The following is a 27,076-nucleotide window of genomic DNA, read 5'->3' on the forward strand; positions in this document are numbered from 1 at the left end:
CTTCCCCTGAGGATAGAGAATGTGTGTATCAAATTTGGTTGAAATCGGCCAAGTATTTCAGAAGTAGTAGGCAAACATACTTATACATACATAGATTGGTTTTTATTGATTGGCAATATACGGATTTTTAAAAAAATATCTAATTTTTGGAGATTTTTTTTTCAGCTGCCGTTTGACATATCCGAGAAAATTATTTTAAAAAACAGTAGTGATTGTACGTTAGTGGAGCAAATATTATTCAAGGTTTTTTTTCTAGCCTGAAACACACGAGGTGTACAATTTTGTAAAAGATCTAGCGTCCCAAGTACCATTGACGATTCGTCTCACTTTCAACAATTGCCCTGAGGAAACATGATAGCGGTTTTCCGACAGCTGAAACACATCCGTTCTAGATCCCAACCGAGCGTTTTGCCACGTTATCGGAAACGCACTGAGGAAAAGAAAATGAGAACCGTATCATCCCCAAACACACATCAGCACGACCTCGATGTCAATTGAGCTGTTTCGTTATTCTAGCTCAAAGGATGCCTCCCGGAATTCGTTCAACAGATATGATGGCATCCGGCGGTTCGAAATTCAATCAGGATTGAGTTCGTTCCGATTCGGGGCCCAACCAGCTGCGACAGCATATAGACGGGAACGCTGCAGATTCTTCCGATGTTGCAGCCGGGTCTTTCGTGGCCTTCAGCGTTGTTGGCGTGATTGGTTCGAAATTCTTTCGAAATGCAAGGACAAACTTATCGCCGGTGGTTGACCACCGTGGTAAAACTATCAATTTAGGAGAAAAAAAATCAAATTGAATTCAATTATGCGGATTGAGCGCAATTCGTGTTGGTTCTTCTTGAATTATTGTCGAGTTGACTTATAACTATTTAAAATTTAATAAACTTTAACGTATGAGAAAGAAAAAAATCCACATGAATAAATTTCAATTTATTAAGTGCTTTCGACCATTATCGTTAAGGTCAAAGTAAAAAGTCAATAAATTATATACTCTAAAACTTTCATCAATCAGTCATTCATTGAAAGTTGCTCGTTTTCAAATGTTCAGCAGGTAGATGATAAATGTTCAATCATCCATGGTTAAAAAATATGTTTATGTCTTCCACTTCTGTGATTGATGTGAAACTGCGAACGCCATTAAAATTCACCAATAAAAAATCAGTGGAAATTCTAATTAAACTTTCCACCACAAGGGAAAAAAGTCAGCTGCGGAAGTCTTATTATAAAAATAATTAGTTTTGAGTGCCGCTAGCTCGCACGCGTATCTGCATGCAAATTTCATCACATAAAAGCCTACCTTAACTCATATGAACGCATTTTTTATGCGGTACTTCATCTCATCGCAATTTTAATTTCCTCGATCAACATGACCCAAAACCGAGCGCTTCCGAACAAAAAGTGCAGCTTTTAAGGAGAAACAATAACAACAAATTCCCGCACTGGCCTCAAACAAAAACCAAACCGGTGGGAAGCAAAACCAGTTCCCCTAAACCAACCGGTTGAAAAAATTTGAACAAAGCTGGTGAAAAAACAGAACCCGGTGAGCCGAAAGTATATAAACTCACATGGGACGAGCGGGATTTGGGAAGGTTTTTACCCCCGCAAACACAGTTTCAAACGATTGTGTTCTGTTGCCGTGCCGACCTTCCCCCAGCACGGAGCACTCCCGCTCAACTCCCCAAGGAGAGGTCATATTTTATCAAAACCACCCCCCAAGTCGACCCTTTCTCAACCCTCAACCCGTCAGCACGCCATCCATCTCAGCGCGAACGCGAGAGTCAGAGTTCCGTTCGTGGCCTGTCACAACCCGATATGAAGCAATTCGCCCTCGGTTCCGGACAGAAAAAAAATACTGGAACCGTGTTGCAAAGAATGAGAGCAAAACAAATTCAAATATCTTAATCAAATAATTCAACAAACGAGCAGCAGTGGCAGCGACTAGAACCCGGTGAGCGCGACCGTGCGTTCCGCCGAAGCGTAGATGTGACCCTCTAGTCGGAGGACCGAGCGTCACCGTGGCGGGTGCCCTGCCTGGAGCCTCTGGATCAGATCAAACAGCTCGCCTCGTAGAGTGTAGGGACTTGCTGTTATGAGCTCAGCATATGAGTATGGCGGGGGAAAAATCGAGATTGGAAATAATGTCAACATTACAGTCGCTATGCAGGGATGGTTCGTAAAGAATGAAGTTTGTACTTTTTTTTTGTAAATAAATTTAAACAAATGAAATTTGGTAGCATATTTGCATAAAGACTATAAAATGCGAGAGAGCGATTTAGGTACTACGAAAAAACAGAAACGAGCTTCACACTATTCAGTCGGTGTAAATGTTCTGTAGACCACGCACTAAACAAAATTATTATTCATGTCAATTCTGTAAAACATCCATCGACAATCATTTAGAAAATTTTGTATTAAGACAAATCATAGGTTTGGCGTAATTGTTATTATTATCATGAGATAGATGACCCGACAGAAGTTGCCCTGCACAGTAAGCGAGAACGCGTGTTGTGATCTGCCTATTCAAAGTTCCCATACAAATTTTTATTTAAAGTTTTCACAATTTTCTCAATTTAAGTCATGATTTTTACATAAGAAAATATTGTGTAAACCTGTCGGAGATTTTGATGAGCAGATTTGCTGAACAAATGGGGAAAACCTATCCAGCCGTTTCATAGTTTCATAGACCAATTCCTTTTTATATATAAAAAGAAGAAGAAGAAGAAGATAATCAAACGGCACTTACGTCTAGCTGTGTTGCAATGCAATGCACCAATAACTTCGTCAATATTGAAAATAAAAAAAACTGTCTTCGCGACGAACAAATTTGTAGAGCATTCGAAAAATCTTAAAAATATATTAACGAAAGTATGAAAAACCTGATTGTTGATCGTTTATAAATAACGAACCATATCTTGCTTTATAAAGCAAATAGAACCAAAGTTTCGTAGTTTCGTAGAAACTTTTTCTACCAGTTTCTTGAAGACACCTGCTGTATCTTCAAAATTGGAGGGAGAAGAATTTCCATCTCACTTTTAGGGGAATTAATCATAATTTTTTTTTCTAAATGTGGAACTTTACATAATGAAACACTTCTCCGAAGTCACTTTACCTCTAAAATCAACTTTTCAAGGCCAAAACATTTTCGATCTTTAATTCCTGGGTTAGAAAACACTGTGGATCGTAGTCCTCCCACTTGGGGTCGTCATAACGCCAGTGAGGGTTTTTGGAAGTAGTGGGTGTGGTATTCTAGATTTACAGTGTAGACTTGGGAGTGAGCAGTTTGGAATGAATGTGTAGTGCGGGATGGTGTCGTGTCTCAGGTGCGTGCGTTGAGAGACGAAATAAACATGAAGTAGTTGTATAGACATAAATTGTTATATGTATCCGGATATCACATTGGCGATCCTAGCCATGAAAAAGTGCGCTGAAAAAAACAGACTTGGATGGAACAGTTTTGTTTGGTAACTGTAAGTTGTTTTTCATTGCGCTGGAAACATTGCGACGAAATATTGTGAGATTTTGACGTGCCAGTTGAATTGATAAGAGCAGTAAATGCAACTATATGCCCTGTTAGTGCTTTGGGAATCCACGGTTAAGTAAAATAACTCAAAAAGAGATGTAAGTTAAACTGGATAGAGTTTAAAGTAAAAAAAAAAAATATCATTTGAGATTCTCGCGTCTGAATGTGAAAGTGGCGAAAAAAGGAAAACAAACACTCTCTGATGGTACAATTAATCGAAGCTTGGGTTAAAATGGGTTAAATTCCATATATATTTTTTTTACTGTTCTTCGATAATTGTGATGACTTTAAGGATATGAGCAGATGGAAAACAAACATATATTTACTCATGACGAATCAAACATTAGTGTGCGTGCTCCAAACGTCAAACGCATTGATTCCATTGAGGAGTTGTATTCTATGAATGAATAATGGATGATTGTTGCTAGTGTAAAGAAAGTTTAGGTTTGAAGTGCAACACTTAGAAAAATCCTAATAAAGAATAAGCGTTTCCACGAAGAATTTTATACGATTCGCTTTGATTTGGTTTAAATATTGCACACGTATTTCAGTATATCAAAGTATAGTCCAAGTATATCAAGGTATAGCCCAAGGCCATCTGGAGTAGTTGCATAGTTAAAATAGATGCGTCGGGAACAACCCAAGGCCATCTGGTATTGATACATAGCTGGAAAAGATGCGTCGGGTATAGCCCAAGGCCATCTGAAGTTGTTGGATAGTTGCAATAGATGCGTCGGATATAGTCCAAGGCCATCTGATGTTGTTGAATAATTGAAGTTGATGCGTCGGGTATAGCCCAAGGCCATCTGATGTTGTTGAATAATTGAAGTTGATGCGTCGGGTATAGCCCAAGGCCATCTGATGTTGTTGAATAATTTAAGTTGATGCGTCGGGTATATCCCAAGGCCATCTGGAGTGGTTGAATAGTTGGAATAGATGCGTCGGGTAAAGCCCAAGGCCATCTGCTGTTGTTATATAGTTTGAATAGAAGATCCAAGTGCAGCCGTTGGTCATTTTTTGTTGTTACATACTTAGAATATATGAGAAAGCAAAGAAAAACAAACAAATTCTTGCCCAAAGGGAATAAGAACAAATCAAGCGTACCTAATATGTATTTGTTAGGCCACCCCGAGTAGAAGGTCATATCAAAGTTATATTAACATATATTATCATGTTATACTAAATTTCTATAATGTTTATAATGGATCAATCGCCGCGAAATTGCTGGTGGGGATTCTCTTAAATTTATTTTCGGTGAAAAATGACAAAACAAAACTTCGCCAGACTGTCCGGGCGTGTTGATTTACTGGCCTTCGACCAACTTCTGCGGACAAATCCTCCGTTCACTTATTTTCCAACAGACAGCCATTACTACTTATAATAGGTGTGTTTCAGATCTTGCTAGTGCTTATTGTACGCTGAGCTGAAGGTGTTTTGTCGTGTTCTGTGAGATGATGCATTCCATCCTTGCTTGGTTTAGTTAACAAAGATAAGTTAGGTGAAGCCCAAAAACCTCTGATATTTGTATCGTGATAAACTACCTTACCATGTGCAACATCAGAAGCTTCTTCTAAATGTAGGAAGCAGTGCTACTTAGTTACTAAATTGTTGGTGTGGCAAAGCAATGTTTATGCACAGTTGTCATTAGGTTATTTTATATCAATATCAATCATGCCACGAGATGACGATGTAGTAAGTATGTCTGATCAGTGCTGATATTTTCATTTTCATTGATAGAAATCACGTGATAATGTTCACTAATGTTATTGTTGTTACTTGTCAGAAATGGTTATATTATTTTATCGATCAGTTGTATTTGTTTGCTCAAATCAAATGATTAGGAAATTTTTCCAAAATAATTTAAACATTCACATCATTGTAATGTAACAAGTAACAGGGACTTCGCTACATTTTCGTTTGGTCCCATAAAAATGAAAATGTTCCTGTTTCGCTTTTTACATGGCGTTCCCGAATATTACCAGTTAATACTGTGACTGATATACCTTGTTAATTATAGCGTTTTGAACTGTTAGCTAGTTGTACCAATTTGTCGAAAACAAATTATCTCGCGTTAACGAATAGTTTTAGATTTGGATGAGGAGTCTACAAAGTTTACTCGCCATTGACAACATATCAGGACCTCTATTTCGTACAACACGTTACCATTTATGTGTATTTTGGAGTATTAATATTCAGCTAACTTTTCATCTCAGTCTCAATTGCGAAAGTAATCGTCAAGATAGCCTCCATGATAGAAGCCAGATAAAATGTTCTGTTTGTCACATTAAATGTTTTTTTCGAAAAGGTGTTCAACTACACTCCGTTAGGTACTCCGAATCTAACTTACTTATTAAGCCTGTAAGACTTACTTGCATAGAATTCAAGAAACAAATATAACAAAAAAAAACCCAGATCAATCCACCTAGCGTTGGTGGTGCCTTTCTCGCGCATTAAAAAAATAGAAAAACACATAAGAGAGGTCGAAATAGCACTTTAGGGGGATAGATTTTACTTTTTCCATCAATTCATATGCATTTGCGGTCATTTGAATGCATTGCTGCAATCATTGAAAAAATTTTTTCCATTTTTTGAATTTTTTTCCCTTGACAGAAAAACAATATTTTTTCAATAACTTTGGAACGCAATGACCGATCGAGCCAATTTTCAATAGGAAACAACTAGACCGCATTCCGCGTCGATTGCAACCTGTTGCGAACAAATAGGATAATGCTAATTCCCAAAAGTGTGTCTCACATTTTGTACACACACACACACACACATACATACACACATACAGACATCACCTCAATTCGTCGAGCTGAGTCGATTGGTATATAACACTATGGGTCTCCGAGCCTTCTATCAAAAGTTCGGTTTTGGAGTGATCCTATAGCCTTTACGTATACTTTGTATACGAGAAAGGCAAAACTTGTGAAACCATTAAAGCTTAATATGAAATTGCGTTTGCTTTGACTCTTACAGAAAGCAGATATTTTGAAGAATGAAAACATTGAAAACCTATTTTCAAAATATGGCGATGTTAAATCTTGAGTGTTGAAATTTTAAGTGATCGGTTAGTCAGTTAGTGTACAGGAAATGCAGTGCATAGAGTAAATCATTGAAAACAAATAAAATTTATAACATCCGTTTAGTTGTTTGAGCATTGGAAGATATAAGGGAACGGTTCGGCACTTCATCTTATAGCTCCCATTTCCATCCCATAAAAAAAAAACAAAGCAATGGAAAGGTATTTGATTTGTTATTTGTGATTGATACCAATATAAAATCAGGCAACGCTGACCAAAACATTCCAATCATATACCCGATGTGGGATGGTAATGAGGCTGACTGTACCTTCAAGGGAGGAAGTGGAAATGATGTGGCCAATCTTTCGAAAGCCTGTATAAAGTATGAACTAAACGAGAAAAGTAGGATAAGCAAAATACTCTTTGTTAAAACAATTATTTATTTTTACAAACCATGACTTAATTACATTTTCTTTTAACATTTTTCTTATCACAACTTTTATTAATGCAGGTGGAGGAAGATGAGTTGAAATAAAACCATCAGTGTATTTTCTAGCTTCTAGATGTTCAAGGGCGTAAATGGAGGTGGGTAGTAGAGTGGGGCGCAGTTGTATGGAAAAACGCAAACTTCGTCCGATCAAGTGAGATCAAGGTTTTTCTGAATCGTTTTGGGACCCCAATCAACTGTGCAAAATATGGGCTCGATTGGTTGCAACCTCGCATGCCGCATCGCGTTTTAAATTTACATGGAGATTAGTATGGGAAAACGTACTTTTTTACATTTTTGCTCTTAGCGGCTTCAATTTATCATCAATCACGTGACTCAATACGTTAGCATCTAGTCTGGAAGATGCTGAAAGACTTTGCCGAAGAAGGTACGTAGCTGGAAGGTCTACAAAAAATGTTATTACGTTTCGAAAATTGATTGTGTAAACCATATGCAAGAAATCAATGTTTCTGCCAGCACTATCGGACAACCTATGGTTCTCGAAGGGCAAACCCATCTTCCTTCTCGTCGGATTTTTTTCTTTGTGAAATGATTCCGGATAGCTCCCATTAGCTCTAAAGCCCTATAAGATCAATTATTTTAAAATAACACTCAATTAAATTATTGGTCTACGTAGTACGGCAGTGCTGGCAGAATAAACGATTTTTTGCATATGGTTTGAACACTCAATGTTCTAAGCATTATAACTTTTTTCGTGGACGTTCCAGCAACGTGCCTTCTTCAGCAAAGTTTTTCGGCTTCCTTTGGGTTATACTTTAACGCAATGTGCCACTTGGTTTACGATGAACTGAAGCCTTTAGTAGTAGAAATGCAAAAATACACGTTCTCCCATACTAATTTCCATACAAACTTCAAACGCGATGCGGAAAGCGAGGAAGCAACCAATCGGTCCCAAATTTTGCACAGTTGTTCAGGACCCAGAATGGCTTCGAAAAACCATTGATTTGAAAAAATGACCATGACGCCCCACTCTAGTGGGTAGCCATACACTACGAAAGCGCGGAGGCGAAATCGGCAAGCAAGCATTGTACTGGAATTCCGCAAGACATTGCAGCAGAGGCAGACCTAGAACAGCAAAGAAATTAAGGCATTTGAAAGGATTCTGACCAGGGCCCAGGTCAATGTTAATGCGAGCAGCCGCCCAGGATGGATATCTTTTACGTTGGCCTATACATCGCCTATCGAACATCAGCTTAATATTTGAGAATAAATAATAGTCTATTTATATATTCAAATAGGCAATTACGTTGTTTTGCATTGTGCAATACTGTTTCTGTCAGGGGAGGATGTGGTATTTTAGATTTACAGTGTAGACTTGGGAAATGAGTAGTTTGAAATGAATGTGTAGTGCGGGATGGTGTCGTGTCTCAGGTGCGTGCGTTGAGAGACGAAATAAACATGAAGTAGTTGTATAGACATAAATTGTTGTATGTATCCGGATATCACAGTGGGTTTGGAGGTATCAATTTCGCATGAAAAGCAGTCATGAAAGGATGTTGCAACATGACATAAGTGTATCGTGTTGAAAGTGATAATAAACACAACAATAAAGTAGATATTGCACACTTTTATGCCCTGTCGCGGAATACATATTTATAGAGATTTTTGTATCATGACTCTCATCCTTCACGTTTCAATAGATATTGAAAAAAGGCAGATAAGTGAACATTGCGTGACTTCTCTAAATGAAAATGAGAAATTGCAGTACTGTCCAGGGCGAAATGTTTCTATGGCAAGCAACTCCACTAATATTCCAATGAGGGCAACGCATTACCAGTGGAAAAGTTGGAATGGAGTAGGGTAAGACGGTGAGGGGGGCTTAGGCAACTTCTTGATAACTTTTTACTTTTCAACGCAAATGCATTGACCGTGAGTAGTCATATAAAAATATCACAGATTACACGTGATAAAGCTTTTTTAAAAAGTCGTGACAAAATGGATTCCAAAAAGTGCATGAGCAATAGGCCCCACCTTAAATCTATGTCCATTTAGAATCCGGAATAATAAACCATCTGTATCTAGGTAACGGATTGACTTACAAATAATTAACCCAGCAAAACGAAGGTAATTTACTGTACTTTAAGGAAAAAGTATAAATGCAAATAATTTCTAGTTTTCTAGTGACAATTCGCACTTTCTTCTTTATTCCTCGCATCAAACGCTGCACACCTCCGGAGACAACTTCCTTGGGACATTTGTTCCACATTTTGGACATCTGAGTCGCGTCCCGAGCTGTTTATTCACTTTTCTTAAGCTTCCGCTTCAAATGTTCGATGGGCCAGAACTACGGGCAGTTGGGTGGATTATGTTTTTATTGTTAAAATCGACGTTATTATCGCGGTACAACTGGATGACTACCCGTCTGTAGTGGCAATCGCCAAATCTGGCTAAAACTTCACGGGACCTTCATGGGCTTTCATGAAACTAAGTACGCGGTTTTTGAGACATTCTTCCTTGAAAAACCAACATAAGTCAATTTAAGCAGGTTTAAATTACATTTCAATATTAAATACCTTGGCTGTCCTGGCTATTCTATGCACAGCACATGTTTCGAAATGGACAAATTGGCTATTCTATGTCAAGCACACAGTCAAGCGAGTGCACATTGTTTATTAAACGAGAAGATCGCACTCCATGTCCCCCAACAACGGGTTGGGTGGGATGGTACAGAATGCGAATCAATCGCACTCTGCTGTGCCAAAGGCTTGCTGTGCTTGGATATACAACAGTAAAGCACATGTGGAGATTGGACAAATCAAGCATCCGAAAGATATTCAATTTGCAAAAAAGAGAGCTAACCGCGGTGGAGGTTGGTACTCGGATTCTGATGGCTTTTCCGCAAACGTGACCTTTAAGTGGTCTCGTTGTGTAGGGGTTATCACGCCTATCTAGAGAGTAGGAGGTTGAGGGTTCGAGTCCCTCCAAGACACGTGGATTCTTTTTCGCAAATTTCGTATCAATTGGTCCATTTCGAAACATGTGCTGTGCATATGCACAGCCAAGATATTAAAAAAAAATGGTTTTCGTACGGCCGAGTTGCCAAATAATATGCAATTAATTGTACATTTCAATATTTTCCATACAATTTGGAAGCAACTGCTGCAAGCCCGCCGCGCTTGTGTTCAGTTGGTAAGGGCATATCGTCCTGCCTAAACTAGTGCGTTTTGACCAGTGAAACATATTTTTGAAAAACGTTACAATTTTGAAGATGAAAGCAATTTTATATCATATTAACCACTGAGAAAAGTTATTTTGTTGCCCAACTGAGTGTTCCAGTGCAAGTTTTGCGGACAGTATGCTAGCTTCGCTCCAGAATGTTGAGCAAACAAACATTGAAAGTTACATAAAAACTGTTACTTTTAACATTTTGCAAAGATTTTCATTATGTAATATAAAAATACTTTCACATTCACATAGTATGGTGGTTTTACAAATATTTATAGGTACAAACTGGTTTTGGCCCTTAATTTGTTATAGTTTTCTAGGAATCAAAGGGCGGCGTTTCAACCAGGTGAGGTGCATTATACCGTCTTACCCTATGTGATTGGTTGGGATAAAGATTTTGAAGTTATATTATGTAAAATGGATGTTATGATGGGAGTTATCTAATCCCACCCACCCTACACTACAGCCCTGGTTAGAAGCAGAGCCTGCAAGCGATTATAGTCTGTCTGCTGTTTTGGTGCTCTGATCAGGGTTGTAAATATTCGGCAGCACTGGATGAAGGTGATGTTTTTTTATATTATTTTTTTATTTTCTTCCTGCTTTGAAATCAACCTCACATTCCCGGAGAGGCAGAAAAGTAAACAACAGAACTCACATCACCCACAGCGCCGCGAAGATGAAATTTACCACAGCAAAATGTACACATTCACCACGCGTTTAAATGGGCCACTCACAGTCATACGGTAAGGCGCGAACTGAGCAGCATGTCAGAGCGACTTGTGAGTGGCTGAATGCGAAATTGAATAGTCGGTGTTGGAAATGATTTTTCGGCTGCACCCAGTCGCACTCACCACGGCGGCGATGAAGGCGACAGCAGATTTTACTGAGATCCATGTTTTTCACTGCATTGACTGTGAAATATTTCTACCCTGGCTCTGATACCATATCATTCGAGATACAGCTACCTATTTTATATACCTTGATCTTCTTATGATATTTTAGTGCAAAATATTGATATTATCGTCTGATCTTTTATCTCTTATATCAATCATGTCCATATCTCATTTTGCTATCTTATCAACATTTGATATTATTGAGCTTTTTTCGTCTACCCGGGTATAAAATGAACCATTGACGGCTTTGACCGCTTTAGCACCTACATATTGTCCCTGTGGAACCTATCTAACTTTTCACTTTTCGCAGTGAGAAGTGCGAAACTAGGAGTTAGAAGCTAGACGTCTTACTACTCACTTCTCATTTCTCACTTCTCACTGTTAAAAGTGAGAAGTGAGGAGGAAGTAGTGAGACGCCTCACTTCGCACCAGAGAGAAGTGAGACGTCTCACTTTTCATACTTCATTTCTCACTTTTCAAATGACCTTTTCGGCCAAATGTTCGGTACGGCTAAAAGTCCTAGTCGTCCAAATGACATTTTCGGCAGGATGACCCGTTTGGCCAAATGACTTTCGGCCAGATCGAAACCCATCTAGTAGCATTCGGTCAAATGGCTTTCGGCCGATTGGTTGGTGACGTGGTGGCGTCTTAATGGCGGCTCGACGACGCCCGGATGGTGTTTTGACCTGACACGGATACGATAAGAGACAGTTTAGTAGGACAGTTTACTCGTTTCGAGTCGAGGTGCACAATGCTACCCCAGGTTTGACGAGGGCTGAACGGCGGCCAATTGGTGGTCGATCGAAAAATAATAACGGCGTGAAGTTGCGTGGGCGGACCGCAGTGAGCTTGGTAGCGGCACGTTGACGGTCGGCTGGTGACCTGTCGAAGAATGGCGATGGCTTGCGGGAGACAGTTCTGCAGTCGCGGAATGGGAAAACGACGATGGTTTGCGGGAATCTACTTTGCCACGGCGGCATGGCGGCTCGATGACCGACTCGGATAATGGCGATGGCTGGCACAAAAATATGCGACAGCGGGCACCCGGAGCTAACTCTTCAAAAACAGTTCAGGGTTTTTCTTCCTCCTGGATTTTCAGAATCCAATTTTCTTCAAAGAGAAACACGTCCGTACTCTCGATACTGCAAACGAACACTCCTTTTCCCATTTTCCTACTCCCTATCACCAGTCCAATCACTAGCTGTAGGAGATACCCATTCTCCACCCGGTTCTTACTCTCGCTACATCCGCTAACCCTGCTACCACGATTCCACTTTGTTTCCAGTGTTTGGTAATCCACGTCATCGCAGCCAAACGAACGATTTTTAAATTGATCATTAATAGCTAATAAAATATTTTTTCCCTACGACCCCACACAACTTGCAAAACAATTACCGTTCGGTAATTGTGTGTCTTCTTGTTATCTTCGTCATCTTTCCCTATTATCCCCGTGCATTCCGGTTGAGTCCTGGCGCCGGGGCTGTCCAGGGCACCACACTTCGTTTCTTCATCCAAAGCCTTGCTCATATGCCAAAGTCGGTTCATAGTTTCCGGTTGAGCTATGACTTCTATTCTAAGACGCCCCGATTACCCGGATCAGGCGTTGGGTTAAGGTGGATAAAAGCGTTGTTATTTTTTGGCACGTTGGAGGCAGTTGTGATAAGGTTATTGACAATGAGATTGAAGACGATGATTCTACTTAGCAAGAGAATTGCCACTCTTCTTGCTGTTCCCCCGCAGAGCTTTTGGGGATATTTCAGGTCTTGGGAAGGGTTTTTTCGGCTTCTTTTAGAAGTGCTGAAATTCCTGCAGCTACCTGTTTCATTAGGGACCCCAAACATGCTCCGATAGCTATTCAAATATGGTGGTGAGGCACTGGCTAGAGCGCTGCACTGGGTCATTACCAAGATTTGGGAGGAGGAAGTTTTGCCGCAAGAGTGGATGGAAGATGTCGTGTGTCCCATCTACAAAAAGGGCGATAAGCTGGATTGTAGCATCTACCGCGCAATCACATTGCTGAGTGCCGCCTACAAGGTACTCTCCCAAATTTTATGCCGTGGACTAGCACCAACTGCAAAGGAGTTCGTGGGGCAGTACCAGGCGGGTTTTATGGGCGAACGCTCCCCCACAGACCCGGTGTTCGCCATTCGCCAAGTACTGCAGAAATTTCGCGAATACAACGTGCCCACACATCATCTATTCATCGACTTCAAAACTGCATATGATACAATCGATCGAGACCAGCTATGGCAGCTAATGCACGAATCGAATAGAGTTCAACGCCGTATACCAAACTGACAATCTACAAAACGCTCATTAGATCGATAGTCCTCTACGGACACCAGACCTGGACGATGCTCGTGGAGGACCAACGCGCACTTGGAGTTTTCGAAAGGAAAGTGCTGCGTACCATCTATGGTGGGGTGCAGATGGCGGACGGTACGTGGAGGAGGCGAATGAACCACGAGTTGCATCAGCTGTTGGGAGAACCATCCATCGTTCACACCGCGAAAATCGGACGACTGCGGTGGGCCGGGCACGTAGCCAGAATGTCGGACAGTAACCCGGTGAAAATGGTTCTCGACAACGATCCGACGGGCACAAGAAGGCGAGGTGCGCAGCGGGCAAGGTGGATCGATCAGGTGGAAGATGACTTACGGACCCTCCGTAGACTGCGTGGTTGGCGACGTGTAGCCATGGACCGAGCCGAATGAAGAAGACTCTTATATACCGCACAGGCCACTTCGGCCTTAGTCTGAATAAATAAATAACATGCTCCGACATGTTGTACAACTTTGACACCGCCGCCAAGAAATTTGATACTGTCCAACAGTCATACAACTTGCCCACGTCGGACCTTTACTCCGACGGAACCAAATTTCCTGGAGGCGGAGTTAAAGTTGTACAACATGTCGGAGCGTGTATGGGGCCCCTTAGATGCTGAGACCTTGGCGATGGGCAGGTTTTCTTAACCAACTGTTTTACTGGGGGGTGGAGGAAACTGGAGAAAGGGATGTTCTTCTTGTGCTTCGGCTTTTCTGTGGAGCGGATACGTTGTCTTCTGAGCGATGGGGGTTTCTTTCATGGGTAGGGAGTAAGGCATATAGACTTTTCATGAGTAACTTATCTGAGGCGGGCCAATTGGCAATTGCGCAAGAGGGTTTTACGAGCGTTTCTTTCTGCCCACTGCTTTTTTAGACTGGTGTTTTCCTCAGTTAGGTTCGAAATATTGGCCATAAAGCTCTCTAGTTTTTTCTCCATAGTAGACATACGCTTCATCGTGACGTATAGCTCTGATTGTTTGATTCATAGAGATTTTCTCGACTTATGGGAGGTTGAGCGGATTGTATAACGCCGGAGTATGATCTCTTCGGCCTTCTTTCTTGCTGGAGGGTCCTTCCGGTTTCAGCGTAGGTACTGCTGTGGTCTTGATTCACTGCACTTCTTCTTCTCCTAGTAAAAGGTGCAAGATATATGGCCAATTCGCTATTGTATTTATTTCAGAATTTCGGCCGGTCGCACTTTCGGGCCGATTATATAATCTTTGAGCAGTTTCCGCATTTCCGCCCTATTAGGTTTGTAGCGAGCTTTAGTATACTCGAAGGCCCAGAAATAAAAGAACTGCGTTGAAGAAGAGTGTATTTTCTGTCACCGCCTTCCAGGAAAGTAAAGTTGATATCTTTATGCAAGAATCGTTCAACCAACTATGTGATCAGATACCGTGGGGCATCGAAATCCGTACACTTAAGCACCTTAGTATATGAAAAAGTCATTAGAAAATAGGAATCGAATGTGAATAAAACGTTTGTCATTGACACAGGCGCATGAAGGCTTCTACTTTTGAAGTGTTTCACATTTACTCATGAAAAACTAAGACAAACATAATAGAATAATAAATCAACTCAACTACTCCTGACACGAAATCCGTCCACCGTGGACGGATTTCGAATCAAAGGATCAAAATCCGTACAGCTATTTCTTAACTAAATATATAAATTGAAACAGTCTGATTGACTAAACTACCACTGTAAATAGTTCGATATGCACCTTAAGAAGCGATCCCTTCGATTTGTATTCCGCTTATCTTATGTAATGATTTGCAATTAGCAATTAAAACACGGTTACTTTTGGTGCAATTATGCTCTATCCGAAAACAAAATGGCGGCACAAACTCCGCGTTTCGTGGGTGGAGATTTGTTTTTGATTTTTGTGGTTTTAATTTTAAAGCCTTCTTTCCAATTCTATGCCCTAAAAGCTTACTGTCAAGTATCTGAACAGGATAAGATTAATTATTCCTACATACATTACCTTTAACCTTCTTTAATTTATTGATATCTCATGAGGTGGACGGATTTCGGTGCTGTACGGATTTCGGTCCCGCACGGTATGGCTTAGCGGGAAGGACATTTCCGTCAATTCCCTGGAACCGAAGCCATCAGCTTTCCACGATTATTTCCTGAATCCATAAAAGTAGGCATGGTCTGACCCATTGATCTCCCATCCATTATCCTTGAACCCTGACTGCTACAAAAGGAGAGTGTCCCCTCCAACGAGTGGGTGAAAGAATCGCAAATTTTTAATTTCAAGTGAAAATAAAAGGATTTATCTCCATTTTACCTACTCGATAATGAATAACTTATTCCATTTTTTTATGAAAATATTGCCTCTGAACTATATTTTGAACATTTTTACGAGTGATTCTACGTTTTGTGCCATTTTGCCTCAGAGTACGTTTTGTACTACTAATCCCTACTACTTTATGGAATCACATTCCGTTGTAAATAAACAAATTAGTATTTTTGGAAGATATTAAAATAAAATTATTTCAATTTCACTGGTACTTGATCTATTAGGTTTGGTGGAATTGTGAGCAGTTTCATAGTTTTAGAAATAAACAAATTGTTTAGTCTCTACTACTGATATTACTACTTTTAAAGAAGTGACCGCAATTACCTTATCATTAATCCTTGTAAATGCTCGTCTTATACGAAAGGACCATATCATCTTGCTTATCCAAATAAAGCTTTGAATAAATTATTTTGAATTTATCTACTTTTAGCGCATTTGCACTTCGTAAAAGGAAAAAAAAAACTTTTACTTTTCAACCTGATCCTCATCGAAAAGAGCATTTAATAACTCAATGGTCAGAGTTTCGCCCCATTTTTCTCGCTAATGAATATTTAATTTCTCACCACTGGATGCAACAGCATGAATGCCAATGAAAGTGTGCACTGCGGTGCAGTTCGCGAGTAGGACCCACGAAATGTCCAGAGGAGGAAATAGTTTCAGCAAGCTTTCAGGAAATCATAACCGCACGTACTGACACACAAACACACACATACACTGACTGTGTATAGAAAACTGCTTTCCGGTCGACTCGAAAGCATGACAAAAGAGTTATAACTTTTGCCTTTCCTGGATGCGCAGCACCAACGTTTCCTGGGCTTTGCGAACTCGAAGAAGGGCAAAGTTTCCCTACCGAATGAAGTCGCGCGAGCTGCCGCTGCCGGGGTTCAAGTAGTGTGTCACACATTCGCGGGAACGGCTAATGAATGGTGGGAAGTTTGGTCCGGGTCAACCCAGTAGGTGGAACTTTCCGGTGCAGGTCCTTATGCATTCGCCCGCCCCCGAATCGTCGGTCGGAGAAGGCGTGCAGCGTGAATTTAATCAAAATTGTTCGGGAAGTAAAAAGTATCTCGCTGCTCGGTGCGATGCGCTTCAAATGGTGGGCGATTTATACAACGTTCATGTCGACGATTGCTGGATGAGGTTAAAAGACTATTATTCTTCCATTTACTTCCACTATTAACTTTTTTATGTATCAACAATCAGATACGCATTTCGTTTCCTACTTGGAAACTTCTTCAGTGTTTGTTATCGACTGAAGAAAAACATTGCTCATTAACTTTAAATATGGTGTGTAGGTAGAACTGTAGGTACCAAATTAGGGCATGTCGCTTGTACCGATTAGTCGTCGTCACGTGGGTAGTAATCTAAACAGCCAGGTATATCCGTTTCCTAGATCTTTGTTAAGTAAGTTTATTTTTTTTGTTTGTAAATTTCTAAGCTTTCCGCTACGTCAAGTTTCCATGGATTTTGTATTTGTCTGAGAAGTGATATGTTGCCTTTGGTTAATTGATGATCTTCGTTAAATATATGTTCGGCTACTTTAGATTTGAAATGATAATGTATACCTTTTTCAGTGTCTTTGTTTGCTTTAGTTACTTCTGCCAAATGTTCTTTGAACCTCGTGTCTAGTGTTCGTTTTGTCTGTCCTATGTAGATTTTGTCACAGTGTGGGCATGATATTTTATAAATTCCAGATTTTCCTAATGCGTCAACGGGGTCTTTTGTGCTTCCAAGTAGTGTCTTCAGTTGGTTGTTCCTGCTACTGAAAACTAATTCGATACCAATTTTTCTAAATTTTGAGCGTAATGGTCTGGTTATATTATGGTCAAAGTTAACGGATACTCGTCGCAATTCATTTGTTATTGGTGATAATGTAGTTAATGATTTTTCTGTACTGGGTTTTCTATGTTTGTCTATAATAGCTTGAATAGTTCTAGTTGAGTATCCGTTTAGTCTAGCTGTTTCAAAAATGTAATTTAATTCTTTCTGTTTCCCTGTGACGCTAAGTGGAAAAGTCTCGAGTCTATGTATCATGTGTTGGAATGCGGCTGCTTTGTGTTGGTGTGAATGGTTTGAAGTATTGGGTATAACTCTTTGTGTGTGTGTGGGTTTTCTGTAAATTTCAAAATTCATCTGGTTTGATTCTCTAACTATTAAAATATCTAAAAAGGGCAATTTTCCGTCTTTCTCTTGTTCACAAGTGAACTTGATATCCCTATGTGCACTATTAATGGCTTCTAGGATTGATGGAAGTGCGTCTTTCCTAATGATGCTGAAGATATCATCTACATATCTCCACCATCGCTCAGGAATGGCCCCTTTTTCCTTCAAATCCTTTTCAAGATTAGCCATGAACAGTTCACATAAGAAAGGGGACAGAGGATTACCCATTGGTGTTCCTTTTGTCTGCTTGTAGTAGTCTCCTCTGAATGTAAAATAGTTCTCTTCTATGCAAAGTCTTGTTAATTTTAAATATGTGCGTACTTTTGTCTTCCAAGTTGCGTCTGATTTTTGTCTAAGTAACCAATCTTCCAACAAGACAATAGCTTCTTTTACGGGTACACTTGGGAACAGTGCAGCCACATCAAATGAAACCATTATCTCGTCTTCTTCTATATTTCCTGAGTTTTGCAATTTTTCAATAAACTGTTTTGTGTTTTGTACTTGTCTAGTGTCTGTTTGTGTATGTGTGTAGAGTGTTTGGAATTCTTTGACTAACCATTTTGCTATTTTGTGAGTTGGAGATCCTTCCGCAGATATTATTTCTCTGATTTCGTTTCCGGGTTTGTGAATTTTTGGTTGTCCTCTAATTCTAGGTAAGTTGGGTTGGAGATTTTAAACGAGGAAAATTTTCAAATATGGGTTTACATTCTTTGATGGTTTTATCTACTTTTTTCACAATATCTGTCAAGGGATCTTTTCTTTGTTTTCTGTATGGACCATTATTAAGTTTTTCTATCATAAGGTTATCGTAATTAATTTTATCTAGAATGACAATTGCATTACCTTTGTCGGCTTTTGTATAAAAAACTGGTTTTTCTTTTAATTCCTTAATAATGTTAGTCTCGTGTGTGTTGGGTGTGTATTCTAGTGTCTTTAATGTGTCTTCTGTAAATGTCCTAGTTGTGTTTTTCTGGTCAAGGGAAATTTGGCATGAGTCTATGGCCGTCTCTAAGTCTATAATTATTTGGTTTAAATCAGGCTTTGAGGTCAAAGCGTAATTTAAACCATTTTGTAATACCTGTACTTGTTCTGATGAAAACTCCTGCGATGATCTGTTGACGACGAATCCTTCCAAGGGTTGCACTTTCACTTTATCACTTTTCACTATATCACTTTTCACTTTATCACTCCGGAATTTTAATAAATTTAGTTTTTTAACATGTAACAATCTTTTGCGCTCAGACTCACATTTTTCTGCTACTTTTACTTTAGTCAAAAAAGAGGGGAATTCTGCTGGATATTGTTTAGCTAATTTAAGGTGCAAATTATAACATTCTAAATTTTTGATATTCAATTTACTGTATAATGTTTTGATGCTTTCTTTTACGTGCTCTCGTTCTATTTTCTGAATAAGATGGGCATGGGTTGGTGATCTGACTTTAATTTTATGGCTGACGGGGGTAAGTTTTAGTTTAAGGCAATTTTTCAAAAAGGAAATATCTTTATGTAATGAGGCAATGATTTTCTTGAGTGCGATGAACTTATTTGGCTCTGAGGGCTTGGTTGCCATTATAATGATTAATTATTTTAGAGCGTCTTAGGGGAAATGCTACAAGGTTAAAAGACTATTATTCTTCCATTTACTTCCACTATTAACTTTTTTATGTATCAACAATCAGATACGCATTTCGTTTCCTACTTGGAAACTTCTTCAGTGTTTGTTATCGACTGAAGAAAAACATTGCTCATTAACTTTAAATATGGTGTGTAGGTAGAACTGTAGTGCACATAGGGATATCAAGTTCACTTGTGAACAAGAGAAAGACGGAAAATTGCCCTTTTTAGATATTTTAATAGTTAGAGAATCAAACCAGATGAATTTTGAAATTTACAGAAAACCCACACACACACAAAGAGTTATACCCAATACTTCAAACCATTCACACCAACACAAAGCAGCCGCATTCCAACACATGATACATAGACTCGAGACTTTTCCACTTAGCGTCACAAGGAAACAGAAAGAATTAAATTACATTTTTGAAACAGCTACACTAAACGGATACTCAACTAGAACTATTCAAGCTATTATAGACAAACATAGAAAAACCCAGTACAGAAAATCATTAACTACATTATCACCAAAAACAAATGAATTGCGACGAGTATCCGTTAACTTTGACCATAAGATAACCAGACCATTACGCTCTAAATTTAGAAAAATTGGTATCGAATTAGTTTTCAGTAGCAGGAACAACCAACTTAAGACACTACTTGGAAGCACAAAAGACCCCGTTGACGCATTAGGAAAATCTGGAGTTTATAAAATATCATGCCCACACTGTGACAAAATCTACATAGGACAGACAAAACGAACACTAGACACGAGGTTCAAAGAACATTTGGCAGAAGTAACTAAAGCAAACAAAGACACTGAAAAAGGTATACATTATCATTTCAAATCTAAAGTAGCCGAACATATATTTAACGAAGATCATCAATTAACCAAAGACAACATATCACTTCTCAGACAAATACAAAATCCTTGGAAACTTGACGTAGCGGAAAGCTTAGAAATTTACAAACAAAAACAAATAAACTTACTTAACAAAGATCAAGGAAACGGATATACCTGGCTGTTTAGACTACTACCCACGGGACGACGACGAATCGGTACAAGCGACATGCCCTAATTTTTACCTACAGTTCTACCTACACACCATATTTAAAGTTAATGAGCAATGTTTTTCTTCAGTCGATAACAAACACTGAAGAAGTTTCCAAGTAGGAAACGAAATGCGTATCTGATTGTTGATACATAAAAAAGTTAATAGTGGAAGTAAATGGAAGAATAATAGTCTTTTAACCTTGTAGCATTTCCCCTAAGACGCTCTAAAAATAATTAATCATGATTGCTGGATGCTTTCACTCCGCAGCGGCAGCTGACCGGTCAGTCAATGGACGGAGTTTGTCGTGTTCGGCATTAGTGGCCATTAAAATTAATTGCGTGAAGGTTCCCTGCGGTTGGTCGCAATGGAGGAAATTGACACTTTTCAGAATCCCGAAAATGGCGCCCTTTTACTTTCAAGTGCCAACTCGGCGTGTAATGGGCACTAATTCACCTCGTAAAGCCACTCAAGTGCGGTAATGAGGACGAGCTCTGAATTGTAGCGTGAAATATCAAACTGTAGTTGAGCAGAGCCGAGGGGTTCCGAGCCTGCTCCAGTCAGGATCACTCGCCATGGTTACAGCAGTCTGTGACGATGGTGGTGATGCCGTGCTAAGACAGTAATCACGTCTGTCAATTAATTTAATTGCTGTTATTTTCATATCGGAGTGTTTTCTATCTGGTATCAACGAGGGTATTAGAGCGTCGTGAAATTCCTAACGAATTAGTTTTTTTGAACTTGATGATTTTTATTCAATTTAAATAATTTATTCCTTCAATAAAATTAATATCGTCACTCAGCTAGAAATGGTGTTGTAGAACAACTTTAATGAATAATATCGGCTTTACATCTGCTTAATATTGAAAGCAATAAGTGATTAACTGGAAGTAAAAGATTTGGGTTGTACAAGACGACAAAGTGCACAGCGGGTGAGATAGTCGGAGCAGGTACTATATGGCAGGTTATGCAGAAATCAGATACTCAGGGTTTTCAATCACTCTTGTGATAGGAAGCCTTCACTTTGAACCAGAGGAGTGACATCCAATTTTTTTACTATGAATTTTGACAGGTTTGCCTGTTCGTTCTTTTTTGGGTGATAAATTTATCCCCCAGTGTCAAATTACCCCAATACTGATTTATTTTGCAATAGTATGTGCGTGAGTTTTGAATGTTTACGTTTTTACAGGAGAATATAATGCAAAACGCCCATACCACTCAATAATGCAACATGATACAATCATGAGAAAATAGAGAAAAATTTAACGAATAATCAATTAAAATGATTTTACACTTGATCCCATGCTTCAAACTTAAGAATGTTCAACTTATTTGCTCAATTATTTAGAATGCTAGTTGCACAAGGTACTGTCTATGCCTTTGTTCGTTCTATATAATTTTCACCCTCGCAATTATTTATGTTGCATTCGCAGTGCACTCGTATTGGTGATTCCTGCGAATGCACTCGTATTGGTGAGCCTCTTTATGCTGCACTCATAACAAAGAGATGAAGTGTCAAAATTGGAACAGCGCATTTGCTGTCAAATCGGTTGTTCCAATCGAGCACAAGGTTGTTAAAGGTAGGAGTATTGCGTCTCTTTGTTTTTAATCCAGGCTCGTTAGTGATTCAGAAAAGATGTGACAAAGATGGCGTAGCTTGTCATCATCGTGGGATCATTTGACGAAAGTAGTGTTCAAAGCACGGGGATGACAAGCTACGCCATCTTTGTCATATCTTTTCTGAATCACCAATACGGGTAACATAAAGGAAGAGTATATGAATCATCGACACTGATTTAATATGCATAAGCTTGCTTCATAAGGGCCACATGATCGATTGAAAACTAAGTGCGTACTCTTGCCCCACTCTACTCTATCACTCTCCAGGCTGTTTTTCTTTCCCGAAAAGCAATTTCTCCCCGAAAATTTTCGTGAGGGAGCATCCTGTGCTCCTGATAATGAGTGAGCATTACGAACCCTGAATAATTGGCATTCCGGAATAAATGCGCCTTATAATGTACTTAGCTACTTTTAAAGACAACTTTTAGGTAGATAAAGAGTAGGAACTAACTTTATAAGACCGTGAGCGGAACACATTAAAAACAACCGATACGTTTTGAGTCACAGAACAGTCTGATTTATTCTCATCGTTTCTTCTTTAGGTAACCGACCGTGCTTCGATCATCGGCACTCATATCGCCCGAAGGCTAACGAAAGTTGACAAAACATTTGAGTATTCGAATGCGCAGGGTGCGCGCGAGGGGTCTTACAGTTCTTCCCCTTTTAGAATATTGTCTAGTATACAACATTTCTGAACTGACATTAATCAAAAATAAAGAATTCATCTTATAAACAAAACAATCGAAATTCAATTCTGAATACATATAAGGTTAATATGGCAAAAGATAAATGAAATTACTCATATAAATAATCATCGTTCCGATTCGATTTTTTGTTGCGCTTCGACCTCCTAAGTTCATGTGTATCCACTTCGGAAATTGGACGTTTCCGCTTTCTATCGCATGTACTCCCAGTTGGGGTCCCACTTGAGCCTTCTTCGTAAACATCGTGTCTCATATTCAAGTCCGTTTGTCCGTTATTCGTTGTACTGTCGGGAATGCTACGTGTGATGACAACGTTTGGCCGTTGCCATTGTGAACCATCCTTCATAAGCTTAAGTTGATTGCGGTGCGCCATGGCCTCTACGCTTCCAGCACGTATCTGGAATATATTGTGAGAGTACTTTTTAATAAACGTTGCTTTTATCCATCTCGCATGGTCGTGAGAGTTGTGATTCTTGTACCACACATCATCTCCCGCCATCAGATTGTCAATTGCATCATTTGAATGCTTTGGGACTCTCCCACCAATAGTTTCATTGATGATTTCATCAGCTGGCCGTGGTTTTTCTAAATAACTTTTATAATGTTTCTTAGGATGGATTAGGTCTAATATAGTTTTAGGCGTATAAGAAAATATTCTTTCAGACGGAAAATGTCCGTCAGTCGTCATGTTATTGTTTCTAAAATTAAACAAAAACAAGTTTATCTGGTCTTCCAGGTCTAACTCCATGATTTCAGGATCCAGTAGGAATCTTTTAAGGACTTCCTTTACTATTCTCACAAATCTTTCAGCTTGTCCATTACTTGAGGGATTATAAGGTGGGCTTTTCATCACCTTAATACCCTGCCTCTCAAGGAAAGATGTGAAACCATGGGAGTTAAAAGGGGGACCATTGTCCGAGACTAAAACGTCTGGTAACCTGAATCGCGCAAAAACGCTATAAGTTTTTTCAATACTTTATTACAATCCGTTCCTTGTTTCATCAGTTCTATTTCGGTCCATTTGGAAAAGCTGTCAACAATTAATAAATATGTACAATGTTCAAAATAAAAAAAATCCACATGTATTCTACTGAATGGTCTGGTTGTTGGTATCCATTTGGATGACGCCTCTGGTTTACGAAAGATGGCCATGCTACTACAAGCTTCACAACGTGCTACATAATTTTCTATATCGGCATTTATTCCGAACCAATAAACCATACTTCTAGCTAATTGCTTCATCTTTATAACACCTGCATGGTTGTTATGTAGAAGTTTCAATATTTGTTTTTGATAATTTTTTGGTACAATCACTCTGTCTTTGTACAGTAGACAATCGTCGACTGACTCCAACTCTTGTTGGTTTGCAAAAACTTCACTGAAGTGCTTACCCACTCTTTCTGGCCAACCATTGTGCATAAATCCTTTGATTTCTTGTAGGAATTCATCCTTTTGTGTACTCTCAGCAATTGCTTTATAGTCAATAGGAACTTGTTTACTAAAATTGATGCTTCTAATGACTTCTGTATCTAATTCCTGCTCTAGGGGAAACCTTGAACAAAAATCTGCATTTCCGAGTTTATGTGAAGGTCTATAAATAATGTCGAAGTCATATATTGATAAGTCCAGCACGAATCGTTGAAGTCTAGTCACATATATTGAATTTTTCCCTGTTTTCCCAAAAATGCCTACAAGTGGTTTATGGTCCGTGTACACTGTGAAATGTTGACCATACAAATATTTATGAAATTTTTTTATCGTACACACAAGTGCCAATGCTTCCAGGTGCAGTATAGGATATTTCTTCTGTGCTTGATTTAGTGAAAATGAAGTGAAGCTAATGGGCTTTTCTTCGCCTTCTACTATGTGTGCTACGAGTCCGCCTAGTCCATAACTAGATGCATCTGAGATAACAACAATTGGTTTCTTAGGGTCATAAAATTCAAGAAAATTCGTCTGCAGTAAGAATGTTTTGCTTTCTTCAAAAGCTTTTGACAATTATCATCCCAAACATATTTCACATTATTTTTAAGTAAATTATACAAATGGTACAACTTAGCAGATAAGTGAGGTATGAATTTATGGTAATAATTCAACAAACCCAAAAAGGATTTCAGTTCTGTCTCGTTTTTGGGAGCCTTTGCTCTCTCTATAGTTAAAATTTTATCCGGACAAGGCATTAACCCTTTCTCGCTTATAACGTGTCCCAAATGGATAAACTCCGTTACAAAAATTTACATTTCTCGAAATTTACTTTAATGTTGGCCTTTACCAACCTCTCCAGAACCAAAATCAACTTTTTATTACATTCCTCTACGTTTTTCCCCGCAATCAATACATCGTCTAAATAGCATGACACATTTTCAATATTCTCTAGCACTTTATCCATTATCTGCTGGAAAATAGAAGCACTCGAAGAAGCGCCTTGAGGGAGTCTATTATAGGTGTATAATCCTTTCATAGTATTAATGACAGTAAATTGCTTCGACTCTTCAGTTAATTCAAGTTGAGTGTAGGCGCCTTCCAAATCAAGGGCACAAAAAATCTTACATCCGGCTAAATTCGCAAAAATATCTTGCGCTGTTGGTAATGGATACGTGTTTGGTATTATGGATTTATTGATGGATACTTTGCAATCGATTACCAAGCGAATATCGTTATTTTTCTTCATAACAATTATTATGGGCGATGCCCATTCGCTTGTATCGATTTGAGTTATAACTTTTTCCTTTTCTAATTTGTCCAAATAATCAGAAACTTTTTCTTTCAATCTATAAGGCACGTCATAAGCCTTTTTGAAAATTGGTGTTTTATCTTTCATTACCAGCTGCGCCTTATATCCTCGAATAGGCGCCGTAAAATTCTTTTCAAATACTTGTTCATACTTTGTTCTTATCACATTCACAGCAGTTTCGCTGGACTCACTTACTAAATTGTTTATTTTCATAGGTTTTGTAAAAAAATATCTCCAATTGGGGTAGAATACATCTAACCATGTTCGGCCTAGCAATGGGAAAAAATCATTTTCACAGTCAAGTACCAGGAATTACAAACTCTCGACTTTTTCATTCAATTTTACTGAGACATTTACCCTACCCTCAATTTTGAGTTTTGATCCATTGACCACTATCAGTTTGTTGCTGCATTTACGTAAAGGACTTGAAAATTTGGAAAAATAACGACTTTTACTAATGACAGAAACCGACGAGCCACAATCAATTTCCATTTCGATAGGATTTCCTTCGACTTCGACAATCACCAAACATGGATCACTAATTTTGTTAATGGACGAGACCAACATACATTCTAAATCACCTGAATCACTCTCCTCTCCATCCGAATCCCTAGTATGCATCCTCTCCAGTAGTTCACTTATGTGACGATCCGCCGATGGCCCAGGCCTATAAGAATCTACCAGATTAACTGCGTCTCTATGTAAATTCTTAAGTTTGAAGCACTTCTTCTTAATGTGGCCTTTACCCCACAGAAGTTGCAAACCATTCTTGAATAGTCTGGTCTAAACCTTGCCGTGCTTCCTTCGCGTTTAAAGTTTACTGTTTTGGGTGAATATTGGCGTCGTCGTTGCGTTTGCTCGCTATAATTATAAGGCCTCACACCCAAACGACTCTTAACTGGACCTCTGCTTGTACCTGCACCTCTGTTGACTTCATCTTTTCGTGGTATTGCCTTGCTAAATCTAAAGTGCGTCTCAGTTTTTCATATGTCTTACCATATCGTACACTTGGAGAACTCTGGATTGCTGCAATTTGTCCCGGAAACATGTTCTGTCGCTCCTCTGTTGTACCTGCATTTGCCCTTGCAACTTCCCAAGTCGCGATCAGCTTCTCTGCATTTGCTAGAGTTAATTTTTCTTCTCCCAACAAACGTTGTCTAAGCTGTTTATCTTTTATACCCGCTATAATACGATCAAGAATGGCAATTTCCTTAAAATTAGAGAAACCGCAAAATTCTGCTTGCAACTTCAGAGCTAAGATAAAGTCTTCTGTTGTTTCCTCGGGATTTTGTACCCTTGTACTGAATTTATAGCGTTGGACTAAATCTGGGTCAATTTTGTCCAATCTATTTTTAAGCTTCGCGATTAAATCGTCGAAAGCTGCCTCTTCAAAATTACCAGATGGGTACAGTAGTTTGATTTCCTCAAACATAACTGGCCCACTG

The sequence above is a fragment of the Armigeres subalbatus genome, chromosome 3, assembly GCF_024139115.2.
Source record: "Armigeres subalbatus isolate Guangzhou_Male chromosome 3, GZ_Asu_2, whole genome shotgun sequence".
Classification (NCBI taxonomy): Eukaryota; Metazoa; Arthropoda; class Insecta; order Diptera; family Culicidae; genus Armigeres; species Armigeres subalbatus.